Genomic DNA, 14,855 nt, shown 5'->3' with positions numbered 1-14,855 from the left:
TTTTTTTTTTTTTTTTTTTTTTTTTTTTTTTTGTCTTTTTTTTGTCTTTTTCTGTGTCCAGCAACGGATCGCAACCCTCAGTGTCGCCCCCGTACCGGACCGGGGACCGGCAATGGGATTGCAACCCTCAGTGTTGCTCCCGCGCCTCGCTCAGCCAGTGAGCGGGAACCGGTCTGTATGTGGGATCCGAACCCTCGGGCGGGAGCGCCGCCGCGCTTCCCAAGCGGCGCACCTATCCAGTGCGCCACCGGGCCGGCCCTTAAAGGTTTATTTCTGAACTCTCAATTCTATTCTATGGTAGGAGGAAAAGGGAAGGATAAGATTTGTTTTTGAATATCAACATAGCAATATCAATTTCCTTTTGGTTAGTGTTTACCTGGTATGTTCGTTTCTATTCTTTAATTCAAACTTTTTGTATGCTTGTGTTTTAGATGTGAATCTTATATGTATCATGTGTTTGGATTTCTTAAAATCCAGTCTGACAACATATGTCTTTTAATTGAAGCCTTTAGACCATTTATATTTAATGTAATTATTGATAGTCTGTAACTCATGGACTGTCTTTCTTTTCTTTTATTTGTTAAGTTAGGAACCATAACATCCATCCTTTACTTAGTTTGATGTTAATTAATCCATTTATCTTCATCCTATGCAATGCCGAAACTGTAGAAAATTGAGAGAGTTGACCACCAGCAGACTTTCACTAAAAAAGATGCTAAAGGATGTGATCTGAGAAGGAAAATGACCCCAGTGGAAAGAGCAAGATGCAGAAATGAATGAAGAGCAAAAAGAGTAGAAAGTACATAAGTAAACCAAAATGCACATTGAATGTATGAAGGAATTATATAATGTTGAATAAAGTACAAAATATAGAGAATTTAAATACATGAAAATAGAGCATATACATTGGGGAGAATAAATAAAATAAACCTTTTCTTCAGTTTAAGCACCAGCAATGAACAATTGGAAGCCAAAATATATATATTTTAAGATGTACCATTTACCATAGCTCCAGAAAACCCCAAAATATTTAGGTAGAAATTAAACAACACATGTGTAGGATCTGTGAGATTAAAACCACAAAATGCTGATGTGAGATCAAAGAATAAAAGAAGAGACATATTCTGCTCATGGGCTGGAAGACTCTGTCTAGTTAAAATGTCAATTCCTCTCAAACTGATCTATATATTTAATGCAATCCCAATAGGAATGCCAACGGAATTCTTTGTAGATAGAGAAAAGCCAATTTTGAAATTTATATGGAAAGATAAAGGAACTAGAATAGCTAAAATAATTTTTAAAAGAATAATAAAGTTTAAGGATTCATACTACCTAATTTTAAGACAACCCACACAGTGTAGTATTAGCAAAAGGACAGACACATAGACCAATGGGACAGAATAGAAAATCCAGAAATGGACCCACACAAATGTTGTCAATTGATTTTTTATAAAGGTGCAATGATAAATCAATGGGCAGTCTTTTCAATAAGTAGTACTAGAATAATTGGACATACATATGCAAAATACTTAACTTTGATCCACACTTCACACCTTATGTAAAAACTAACTCAGGAAAAAAAAAAAACTAACTCAGAATGTATTATGGAACTAAATAAGAGCTGGCTTGTTAGCTCAGAGTGTGGTGCTGATAACAAGGTCCAAAGTTTGATCCTTCCACTGGCTGCCTGCCCCTCTGCCCCCCCCCAAAAGTAAAGCTATAAAACTCTTAGAAGAAATATAGGAAAAAATCTTCATGACCTAGGATTAGGCAAGGAGTTCTTAGATATTACACCAAAGCACAATAAATAAAAGGAAAAAATGGATAAATTGACTTCATCAAAATGAAAAGCTTGTGCTCTGTGAAGGACATCATTGGAGAATAAGAAAAGTCACAGTTTAGGAGAAAATCTTGGCAAATCATGTAGCAGACAAAGGACTTGTGTTCAGAACATATACAAAGCTCCCAAAACCCAATAATAAGAAAATAAACAATCAAATTTTTTAAATGGGCAAAAGGTTTGAATCAATACTTTACCAAAGAAAACATATGGATGGAAAACAAGTGCATGAAAAGTGTTCAACTTCTTTAGTCATCAGGGAGATGCAAATTAAAGCCAAAATGAGATACCATTACACACCTATTAGAATGACTAAAATACAAAGTACTGACAATACCAAGTGCTGAAGAGGATGGAGAGCAACTGGAACTGTCATACATTGCTGGTGGGAAGGCGTACTGCTGGAAAGCAGTTTGGCACTTACTTTCCATGTGCCCGGCAATACCACTTCTGGGTATTGCCCTAGGAGTAAAAATGAATGAAAATGCAAACTTAAGTTCACTCAAAACCTATATGCAAGTATGTATCATAGCATTATTCATAATCACCAATAGCTGAAAACAATCCAGATGTCTTTCAATGGGTGATTAGGTAAACAAACTGTGGTACATCCACATGGTGGAATACTGCTCAATGATAAAAAGGAACCAACTATTTTGTGGGGTTTTTAAAAAATTCTTTTATTTTTTTGTTGGCTGGCTGGTACAGGGATCCACACCCTTGACCTTGGTGTTATAACACCACACTCTAACCAACTGAGCAACCAGCCAGCCCAGGAAGAAACTGTTGACACACACAAAGAACATGGATAAATCTCAAATGTATCATGCTAAGTAAAAGAAAGCAGTCTCAAAATGTTATATACACTGCATGATTCCGTTTGCATGACATTCCAAGAAAAGTTACAGTGAATTCAGTGGTTGTCAGGTGTGGAATATACTACAAAGCATATGTACTTCACAGGGCCTGGTTTTCCAAAGCCTTGCAGTTTCAAATATTGACCTTGCAGAGTACTAGAAATTTTCCACAGGCTATAAAGTCTCTGGTGTAAGATAAAGAATTGTGGCACAGCAAGGTTGCTGGCTCAAGGACAGGCTAGTTACTGATTGATATGTAAAGATACTGGGAAATTGCTGTAAGATCACTTAATTGTTTACTGGAATGCCATCTGGCTTGTTTCACTGAAAGTTACTAGCCTATATTGTTAAACTATAATCCCACCTATTTTCTCTTCCTGTAACTTCCTGGTCTAGAAAATAAATGCAGGAAGAGAACCCCAGTTTGGGGTTAGTTTCCCAAGGAAGCGATGCCTCTTGCTTGAGCGTTCCCAAGGGGGAGATTAACCACTTCAGGGTCTCTCACTGTTTGGAAGAGATGGGCTTTGAGTAATCCTTTGTGTCTCTGTAACCCAGGGGAAGTGGGGTGACAAATCCATGGGGGGTGAAGCAACACAAAGCAACAGTCAGGGGTTAGGCTTCAGGGAAGGGTCTGAGTATAAGGACATTCTTTGGCACATTGAAATTGTTCTGTGTCTTGTCCGTGGTAGTAACAGGAATCTTTACATCTGTAAAAACTCATAGAAATGTACCCCAAAAAGAAGTGAAATTTACTGTATATAAAAATAAAAAATTGAAAAACTTGAAAAAATTAAGCCAAAAAAAAAAAAAAAAAAGTAGTAGAAGAAAATCTGGGTGATTTTTATTTAGTAATCTCTTGAGTATGAAAGTCCTTTCTAAGGTTAATGCCTGGAAGTCATAAAATAAGCAATTTCTAAATTTGACTACATAAAAATTAAAGATTAGACTAATTTTCTTAATGGATAAAGAGGTCCAACAAATCAACAAGTAAGAGACTGACACTCAATAAAAAAACAGGCAAAGACATGGACAGTTTATAGAAAAGGAAATACAAATGTCTTTTAACCTATGAAAACTTTACCCCCTAATAAGATGAATGCAAATTAAACTATGTGAGATGTCATTTTCACCTCTCAGATTGGCAAAGTTAAAAAAGTTTGATAGTACACCATGTTGACCAGGGTGTGAGAATACATTTTTGGCAGGAGTGTAAATTGGTAATACTGCATTGAGGTCAACTTGGCAATAGCCATCAAAAACACATTATTTTTCATGCAGTGATTACATTTTCAGTGTTTTATGCCACAGATTAATCCCCACACTGGCATAAAGTGTATATAAGGATAATCATTGAAGTGTTTTGGGTTTTTCTTTTCCCCTAAAAACAAAAATTAGAAGAAAAATGAGATGTCTGTGTCAGACTGGCCTCTTGGTTACAAGCAGCAGACCTAACTCTGGTTGATGAGCTGAAAGTCATTTACTGTAAAGATAAATGTGGGGTGGGCTGGAGAAAGGGCTTGATGCTAAACCTCAAGAAATAAAACCACAAATCATACACAGAAATAGCCAGATGAATAAAACACCCAGAACATTGTGCTGAGACCAAGAACTACATGCTGCAATTTGCAGGGCTGCCAAGAACTTAACTGCAACTGCAACTGTTACTGGTGTCAGTACCACAAATGTCTCTTCTGCAGCAGGAACTCCCTTTGTAACCTCTACTCTCCCAAAGCCATAAGCCTGCACTGCACCCTTGCCAGCAAAATGGATGCCCTGCCCAAAACCCATCTCCTACTCTGGCATCCACTTCTAGTTTGGAGACTGGCAGTAGGTGCAACTGGTCAGTAGAGCTTTAAAAGAGACCAGAGAGTGAGTTTTCCACATATGTTATAAGTGCTCCAAAGGAGCTGGCCAGCCAGAAAACATGACAAATGTCCATTTTACTGTCTATTAATAGAAGATTGGCTAATACATTATGGCATATCCATGCTCCAGAATACTGTGCAGCCCTTGAACAGAATAAGATAGTTTTAAAAGTAATGATGTGGGAGCATCTCCAAGATATGACCATTATGTATTATGTTCTACCATTTGTATTAAAAATGGAGCTTTACATATTTATCTACTTGTCCATGCATACAGAACTCTAGAGGGATATACAAAAACTGATAATGGTTGTTTCTAGAAAAGGGAAAAGGGAGACTAGGAGGGAAGGGAGACTTGTTGGTCTGAATTCTGTATATACCATGTGCATATATAATCTATGCAAAAAAATTAAAAATAAAAATGTTTGCCATACACCAAAATTGTGCTATTAAACACTTGATAAATTTTATTCATTTTAGAATGTTTAGAGATAAAATCAATAAATAGTGGGTGTTATCCACATTGTGATCAAAAGTGACAGCACAGATGTCATAGACCTGAATGATATCTCAGTATCACCAACACCAACTTCTTTGAGGTTAAAGGTTGCCCTTTTCCTGCCCACAATTGTAAAACAGTATCCATCCGTCCCACAAAGCTGGCCTATCTGGCTAGCTATTCCCCGTACAGCCAGTTCAGATCTCTGAAGCTGTCAATGACATGAGGACATAGAAAACTATTGTCAAGAATCGCTACTCCATCCTAGGAGATGAAAATCACTGTTTCTGACCCCCAAGTCTGTGGGAAGGTTTCTGGGATTCTTAGTGTATGAGAAGTTGAGAACGACCCATGAAACACTTCTAGGCCTGTGGATCTTATAATAAAATGATTTTGTTTATCTGCATGGGATAAGGTTCCTTAGCTGAGTTCTGGGTCTATTAACCACAGCCATTTAACACCTGTTGTGTGAGCTTCAAAATACTTTCAGCTGAACCATTTAGGATGCTTCCAGCAGCATAACAGAACACCCAATTCAAAGTAGCTCAAACAGTGATGACATTCATTATTTCACATAACAAAAAGTCTGGAGAAGAGAGTTCCAGAACTGCCTAATTCAGAAGTTCAAACAATATCAGAGCTCTGGCTCAGTCTCCCTGACTTTCTCATGACTTTCCCTTCCTCATGACAAGATGACCTCTTCTGTTCCAAGAACCACATCTTCACTGAAGGCAGGAAGCAAAAAGACTTCCCACATCTCTTGCTTGTGCAAGCTCTCTCTCTCTGTTTTTAATCAGGAAGGAAAATCTTTCCCAGAAGCCCCCGGAAGATTTCTCCTCAGCTCCAGTTGGTCAGAATTGTGTTATATGCCCACTCCCAAACCAATCACTGGCGAGGGGGAGAGGATTACCACATTTGGCTTGATCACAGTTCATCCTTGGTGCCTGGGGAATAGAGCTGCCTATTCATTGTTTATTTTCTCCTCAGCTCCAGTTGGTCAGAATTGTGTTATATGCCCACTCCCAAACCAATCACTGGCAAGGGGGAGAGGATTACCACATTTGGCTTGATCACAGTTCATCCTTGGTGCCTGGGGAATAGAGCTGCCTATTCATTGTTTATTTGAAATTCAGTTTTATCTGGGCATCCTGTGCTTTTATTGCTACATCTGGCAACCCTACTGGGGAACACCCCCATCTTTTCTGAGCCCATTGCCAGCCCACACTTGAAAATCAGAGTTCAGTTAGCAAGAAGGGCATAATGCCTAAAGGTAGTGATCAACATGGTCTGCATCATTGCTTCACAAGATTTTCTATAGCTTCAGTCAAAACAGTTCTGGTTTACACAGCCCAGAGTTTTCACATAAGCATAAGGGTGGCCAGTGTCATGCAAACCAATCACTGGCAAGGGGGAGAGGATTACCACATTTGGCTTGATCACAGTTCATCCTTGGTGCCTGGGGAATAGAGCTGCCTATTCATTGTTTATTTGAAATTCAGTTTTATCTGGGCATCCTGTGCTTTTATTGCTACATCTGGCAACCCTACTGGGGAACACCCCCATCTTTTCTGAGCCCATTGCCAGCCCACACTTGAAAATCAGAGTTCAGTTAGCAAGAAGGGCATAATGCCTAAAGGTAGTGATCAACATGGTCTGCATCATTGCTTCACAAGATTTTCTATAGCTTCAGTCAAAACAGTTCTGGTTTCCACAGCCCAGAGTTTTCACATAAGCATTAGGGTGGCCAGTGTCATTTTTGTGTGTGCTGGAGGCTGAGATTGGGGGAGACGTGGAAAGTAAGCAGTCTGGGGAGATCCACGGTCATAGTTTTAATATTACAGACTAAAACCAAAATTCTCAGGGTCAGTTGGCTAAGATGAACAGTGATAGAGTGTTTAAAAATAAGATGTGTGTAGGGCATGTTACAATCTGCAATTTATATCTGTGTGATCCAGAATTTTAAAAACCACCACCTAGTGTTCTTTAGCTTTGCTGTGGCACCTAAAGAAGAGCGAATCCACCCCGGTTGCTTCCTGAAACCTTCAAATTTTCTCTGTTGGAGATTTAACTGAGTATTATTGCCTTTTCAAACACCACTTGGAATTGAAGATCAAGGTGCTGTAGAAATAATGAGGGGGGAACAGGAATGTTTCCTATGGCAGTCAGTGCCATTTCAACACTATTTTTGTGCTTTTATGCAAGGGGGTGATTATGACGTAAGTAATGAAAAGGCATTTCTGGGTACTGATTATATGTGTGACTACTGGAATGCTACTCATAGACATATACACAACCCCCCAACTCTTTCGCCAAGTCACCAGCTTACCGCTGTTAGCGGGCAGCCCCAGCTCTCACAGCCTTCATGTCAGACCACTTGTTTGTCGGACCCCATGAACTCTGGCCCACAGCCCAAGCAGCAGTGGAAATTCTGGCTGCCAGACTGGAAACCGTGTGACAACTCTTTAAGTGTTTCTCCCCTGGGAGAGAAAAATCTGATGACTTGCATGGAGATACTTACTGGGATCATGTATGGCAAACAACCACATTTTCAGAGGCTGGCCAGAGAAACTGGCCCCAGAGATAAACTTTTTATATATATTCATGAGAAAATAGTATCTGTTTCCTAAACTACATTTATGTTGTAGACTTGGTTAAAGAAGAACTTGTGTAAGTAAACATGAAAGATTAAATATGTATTTATATGTTCCCTCCCCAAACCCCACTGTAATAGCAGTAAAGAAATAAAAGGACCATAAACACATAGGGTTAAAGAAAAGGGAGAAATGATGACAGGAGTCAAGTTATGTCAATATAATTTTGGAAAATGAAAGCACATGGGATGTCTTAGTACATTTTGTGTTTCTATAGCAGAATACCAGAGACTGGTAATTTACAAAGAAAAGAAATTTATTTGCCTCATGGTTCTGGAGACTGAGAAGTCTAAGAGTGAGGGGCTGCCTCTGGTGAGGGCCTTCTTGCTGAGCCATCCCATGGCAGAAGATGGAAGGGAGACGGAGAGAGAGAGTGAGAGAGAGAGAGAGAGAGAGAGAGGTGAGAGAGAGAGAGGAGAGAGAGAGAGAGAGAGAGAGAATCAAGCTCACTTTTATAACAAGCCCTCTCTCATGATAATGCACACATTCCCCTGATAGCAACATTTATCCATTGATGAGAGCTCTGCCCTCATGACCTAATCATTTCTTAAAGGTCTCACCTCTCAACAGTGCTTCACTGGGGATTAAGTTTCCAACACATGCTTTTTTTGAAACACATTCAAACCATAGCATGGGGGGCAATAACTGATTTAGCATAATAGAGAGGCCTAACCTTAAGGGAGCTCATGGGAGGGGTACTTTGGGTAGAGGTGGGGAGTGGGGAAGGCACAGCAATAAAAGAAAGTTGATTGGCCTAGCAGAACACAGGAAAGGGTCAAGAATGGAAGGCACAATGTATCTCTGGCAACCACTGATGGGTTCTCTGTTTCTATACTTTTCCATTTTCCGAGATGTTACATAGGTGGAATCATGCAGTATGTAGTCTTTTGAATCTGGCTTCTTTCATTTAGCATAATGCATTTGAGAGTTATCTGTGTGGTCATAGTATCAGTAGTTTTTTCCTTCTAGTTGCTGACTAGTGTTCCATTTTATGGATGTACCACAATTTGTTGGGTTGTTTCCAGTAGTTTTATGAACAAAACTGCTATAAACATTTGTGTAGCATTTTTTTTTTTTTTTTGTGAACATAAGTTTTCATTTCATTTGGATAAATACCTAGCAGTGAGATTCCTGGGTCATATGGTATGTGTATATAAGGGGTCTTCAAAAAGTTCATGGAAAGATTTGTATTATCTTATTTCTATTTGTCCATGAGCTTTTTGAAGTACCCTCATATTTAAGACTGTAAGAAACTTCCAAACTTTTCCAGAGTGGCTGTACTATTTTGCACTCTTATCAGCAATATGAGAGCTCTGATTTCTTCTCATTCTCAGCAGCACTTGTATTGATATTTTTGTTTTCTAATTCTAGTCATTCTAGCAGATGTGTAGTATTTCATTGTGTGTGTGTTTTAAGTGTATGATTCAGTGGGTTTTAATATATTTGCAATGTTGTACAACCATCACCACCATCGAGTTCCAGAACGTATTAGTCCATTTCTGTTGCTTATAACACAATTCCTGGAACTGGGTAATTTTAAAGAAAATGACATTTATTGCTTACAGTTTTAGAGGGTGGGAAGTCCAAAGTCCAGGGAACACATCTGGTAAAGACCTTGGTGGTGACGGTAACTTAGGGGCCTCACATGGCAGAATGGTGGAGCAGGGAGAGACAAACTCTCATGCACTCTCCTTTTAAAGCCCTCAGAGCCACAACTATGACCACCATTATTAACCCATTCACTATGGTGTGGTCCTCAGAATCTAACCACCTCTTCAAGGCCCTACCTTTCAATTACCATAATAGGATTTCCCACCCTCCCAACAGTTACAGTGGGGATTAAGCCTCAATGACTTTGGGGATCCATTCAATCCACTGCATTCTGTCCCTGGCCCCCCAAAGCTCATGTCTTTTTTGCATACAAATACATTAATTTCATCCCCAAAGCCTTAACTTGTTTCAATTAAAAAGTCCAAAGTTCAAAGTCCCATCTGTGAAATCAAACTAAGTTATCTCCTTCCAAGATACAATGGTGGGACAAGCATAGGGTACACATTCCCATTCCAAAAGGGAGAAATAGGCCAAAAGAAAGGGATAACAGGTGCCAAACAAGTCTGAAACCCAGCAGGGCAGGCATTAAATCTCAAAGCTGGCGAATCATGTGCCTTGATGCCAGGTTGGGCACTCTCTGCACACTAGTGCAGGGATTGGGTTTCCAAGTCCTCAGGCAGCTGCACTCCTATGGCTTTCCTGGTCCTGGGCCATGTTTAGCTCTTGTAGGCTGGTGTTGCATGCTGGTAGCTCTACAGATCTGGGGTCTCCATGGCAATCCCGCTGTCACGGCTCCACTAGACATGGTGCTGATGGGTTTCTCTGCTGCAACTCTAACTCCATGTTTCCACTCGGCATTGCTCTAGTGAAGGCTGTCTGTGGTGACATTGCCCCTGGGACAGATCTCTTCCTGGGTTCCCAGGCTTTTCCATACATCCTTCGAAATAGGGTGGAGGTTCCCAAGTCTTTAAAAAGGTTTTCTTTTAAAGTTTACTTGTACGTTTAAGTCCATTTTGAGTTATATTTGTATAAGGTGTGAGGTACAGGTGGAAGTTCATCTTTTGCAAATGGATGTCCAGTTATTCCATTGAATTACCTTTGCACTTTTGTCAAAGATCATTGGCCTTATTTGTGTAGGTCTATTTCTAGATTCTTTTTTCTGTTCTATTGACCTATGTGTCTGTCCTTTAGTCTAATACTACACTGTTTCTGGTTTTGGTATTAGGGTAATGTCGTATTCGTAAATGGCTTGGGATGTGCTCCCTTCTCTTCTGTTTTCTGGAAGAGATTATGTAGAGTATTTTGTAGAACATTATGTAGAATATTACTTTAATATGTTGTAGAATTTGCAAGTTAAACCATCTGGACCTGGAGTTTTCTTTTTGAAAGAACTTTCGCAGTGAATTCAATTTCTTTGATAGATGTAGAATTATTCAGCTTATCTATTTCTTCTTGAATGTTCCTTGGGAATTTGTATCTTTTAAGGAATCAATCCATTTCACTTAAGTTGTCAAATTTAGGGGGATAGAGGTTTTTTGTAGTATTCTCTTACACTGTTAATGTCTGTAGTGATATCCCTCCTTTTATTCCTATATTGATAATTTGTATCGTCTCTCATCTTTTCTTGGTTAGACTGGCTAGAGGCTTATGAATTTTATTACTTGTCTCAAAGAACCGAGGTTTAATTTTATTAATTTTCTGTATTGTTTTTCTATTTTCAATTGTATTAATTTCTGCTTTTATCTTTATTTCCTTCTTTTGTATGCTTTTGGTTTAATTTGCTTTTCTTTTTCTAGTTTCTTAAGATGAGATATTAGATTTGATCTGAGACCGTCTTTTCTTTCTTTTTTTTTTTTTTTTTGGTCTTTTTCCGTGTCCGACAACGGATCGCAACCCTCAGTGTCGCCCCCGTACTGGACCAGGACCGGCAACGGGATCGCAACCCTCGGTGTTGCCCCCGCGCCTCGCTCAGCCAGTGAGCGGGAACCGGTCTGTATGTGGGATCCAAACCCTCGGCGGGAGCGCCACCACACCTCCCAAGCCGCGCACTAGCACAGTGCGCCACCAGGCCGGCCCTGAGACCGTCTTTTCTAATGAAAGCTTTTCATATTATAAATGTCCCTCTAAGCGCTACTTTATCTGCATTCTACGGATTTCAATATATAATATTTTCATTTTAATTTACCTCAAATATTTCATCGAAGACTTTTTCTTTGACTCATGGGTTATTTAGAAGTGTGTTGTTTGATATCCAAATATTTGGAGATGATGCTATCTTTCTGTTACTGGTTTTTAATTTAATTCCATTATGATCATCAAACATACTTTGTATGATTTCAATTTTTAAAAATATGTTAAGTTTATTTTATGGCCCAGAATATTGCCCACTTTAGTAAATGTTTCATGTATACTTAAAAAAATGTGTTTCCCGAAGCTGTTGGGTGATTGTTCAGTAAATGTCAATTCAGTCAAGTTGGTTGATAGCAGTTGTTCAGCTCTTCTGGGTCCTTGGTGGTTTTCTGTTTAATCCCTAGAGCAGCATTATGTAATGTCTCTCTTAATCTATGATATTTTTTATTGTTCTGAAATCTACTTTGATATTAATACAGCCTCCCCAGCTTTCTTTTGATCAGCATTTGCATGGTAAATTTTTTTCTATCCTTTCACCTTTAATCCATGCATATCATTATATTTCAATGGGTTTCTTTTAGATAGACATAGTTAGGTCTTTTTTAAAAAAATCAAACTAGCAATGTCTGCTTTTTAAGTAGTATGTTTGGATTAATTTAAATTTAGTGTATTTTTTTTCATTTTTATTTCTTTTTTTTTCACTTTGCTGGTCTTACATAATGTAATTATTAGGATGGGTGAACTCAGGTTTACCATTTTATTATTTTTCTACTTCTATGTTTTCTGCTCCTCTTCTCTCCCTTTTCTGGCTTTCTTTTTATTAATTAAAATCTTTTGTAACCCATTTTAATTTATCTCTTTAGCTTTTCAGTTGTAGTTCTTTGTATTACTATTTTTAGTTATTGCTCTTGGGATGATGATTATGTAATGTATCATTATTATTATACTTCACTTTCACAGTTTGCTGAGAGTTAATATTTACCATTTCAAGTAAAATATAGAAGCCTTACCATCATATACAAGTATGTCCTTTTATCTTCTCTTTGTTTTGTAGTTGGTATATATAAATCATCTTCATACCTTAAAATCCCAGCAACAACTTCACATATTTTGCTCTCAACAGTCATACAGATCTTAAAGAACTGAAGAGGAGACAACCACTCAACTATATTTACCCACATATTTACAATTTCCATTATCTTCCATTATTCCTAAAGTCCCAACTTTCCCTCTGGTATCATTTACCTTCCTTTAGATTTTCTTTTAGAGATGTTTTGCTGGTCATGAATTCTCTTAGTTTTTCTTTCTTCTATAATTATTCTTCCTTTAATTTATCTTTAATTCTGAAGGAAATTTTTGTTCAAATAAAATTCTGGGTTTACAGCTTTTCCACTATCTTTTGTAAATGTATGTCTTTCACCAGGTTTGAGAAGTTTCCAGACATTATTTCTTCAAATAATTTTTTGTTTTTTGGTGGCTGGCCAGTACGGGCATTTGAACCCTTGACCTTGAACCCAACACCACACTTTATCAGATTGAGCTAACCGGCCAGCCAACAATTTTTCTGCACCAATTTTTTTTGTCTTCTCCTCAGGGACTCCAACGACACAAATGTTAGATTTTGTTCGACAGGTTCCTGAGGCTCTGCTCATCTTTTTTCAATCTCCACTCTTGAAAATGGATAATTTTTATTCATTTATCTTCAAAGTATCTAACTCTTTTCTTTGTCATCTCCATTTCTGCTATCCAGTGAATATTTTATTTCAGAGATTCTATTTTTCAGTTCTAAATTTCCACCTATTTCTTTTTTATAGTTTCTATTTCTCGACTGTGAATTTCTGTCTTTCCGTTCATTTCAAGAATGTTTTTTGCACCATCAGGAGTTAGTGTCCCAGGGGAAGACTTCCTGACAGAAGCTTCTTCTAACACTTTCTTGAGGCAAGGACAACTGACCCTTGCAATACGAAAAGATAGTTCTTAGGGAGTGTCCATCAGATGTGGCAGTATCCAAGTGTGTCCACTGATGCCTTAAGGTTTTTTCAGGAATCGTGGAAAATCAGAAACTCATCTAGGGACTTGGTCCAGAGGGTACACATGACAAATTGAAGTGTTAGTTGTGGTTGGTCCAAAGGTCTTGTTTAGATTTTAGGAGCCATATATTTGGGGTTCCTTCATGGATCGTGGGATTTTTGTTTGTTTGTTTTTGGCCTGGTCAGCACATGTTTTGAATGGTGGAAAGGATGTTAAAATTGGATGTTGGATATCTCTAGTAAGAGCATTTTTTACTTTAATCTCCATTCTCTGCTCTGCTTCTCACCATGTTTACATATTTCCCACGAGATAAACTCATTGTCACTCTGTGTTGCCTGGAGAATTCCCTCAGCAGAATATTTGGGAAATGTTGTAACATCCTGTACAAGGGCTGCCAAACAGCCATTGTACCAGATTATTTTTTTTTCTGGCACTTTAGATAGTCTTTAATCACCCTTTCAAGGTAAAAATAAAATTCTCTTCCAATTAGTTTTTCCCTAAAATTGACCTTCATGCCAGGATATGAACACGCACAAAATATTGTTGCAATTGTACATACAGAACTTAGTAGTTTAAGGGTGCATTTCAAAATTTTGGGGTACTTTTTTTTAAACTATACTCTGTTTTTTTAGCTGCTTTGCTTCTTACCATATATAATGTGTAACCATCATTGCTGGTTTATCTTCTCAAACTGAGCAGTGGTAAACGGCAGGATCTTTTAATTTGCCGAAATTGACCTTTGGTGCCATATCCAACATTCAAATAAGAATCATTATACCTTGATCACATTCTTATCAACTGTAATTAATACATTTAAGATGGGGTAACAGAAACAAATCTGAAAGTGTTCTTCTGTTGGCAGTTTGTTTGTGAGTCCTGCCACCCTCCCCCCCCCAAAGATATCACAAGGAAAGAAATCTATAGACCACTATACTTTATGAATATCAATGCAAAAAGTCTTCAAAAATATTAGAAAATTAAATCTAGAAGCATACTAAAAAGGTTTTACATCATGTTTGAGTGGATTTATCCCAGACTGCAAGTGTGGTTTAGCCTATGAAAATCAATTAACAAGATATGCCATATTAATAGAATTAAGGGGGAAAACCCAATGACCATCTCAATAGATACAGATAAAGCATTTGACAAAAACCAACACCCTTTCATGATAAAACCACTCAACAAACTAGAAATAGAAGGGTCATTCTTCAATCTGATAAAGGGCAATTATGAAAAACTCACAGCTAACATTGTACCTAGTGGTAAAAGACAAAGCTGTCATCCAAAGACCAGTAACAAAACAAGGATGCCTGTTTTTGCCACTTCTATTCAACATTGTACTGGAAGTTCAGGCCAGAGCAATTAGGCAAAATAAATGTGACATCCAAATGGGAAAAGTAAAACTCTTTGTATTCACAGACAACATGATTT

This window comes from Galeopterus variegatus, unplaced genomic scaffold (assembly GCF_000696425.1).
Source record: "Galeopterus variegatus unplaced genomic scaffold, G_variegatus-3.0.2 Scaffold3330, whole genome shotgun sequence".
Taxonomy (NCBI): domain Eukaryota; kingdom Metazoa; phylum Chordata; class Mammalia; order Dermoptera; family Cynocephalidae; genus Galeopterus; species Galeopterus variegatus.
The sequence above is the reverse complement of the archived record's forward strand: the minus strand, read 5'-3'. Positions refer to the sequence as shown.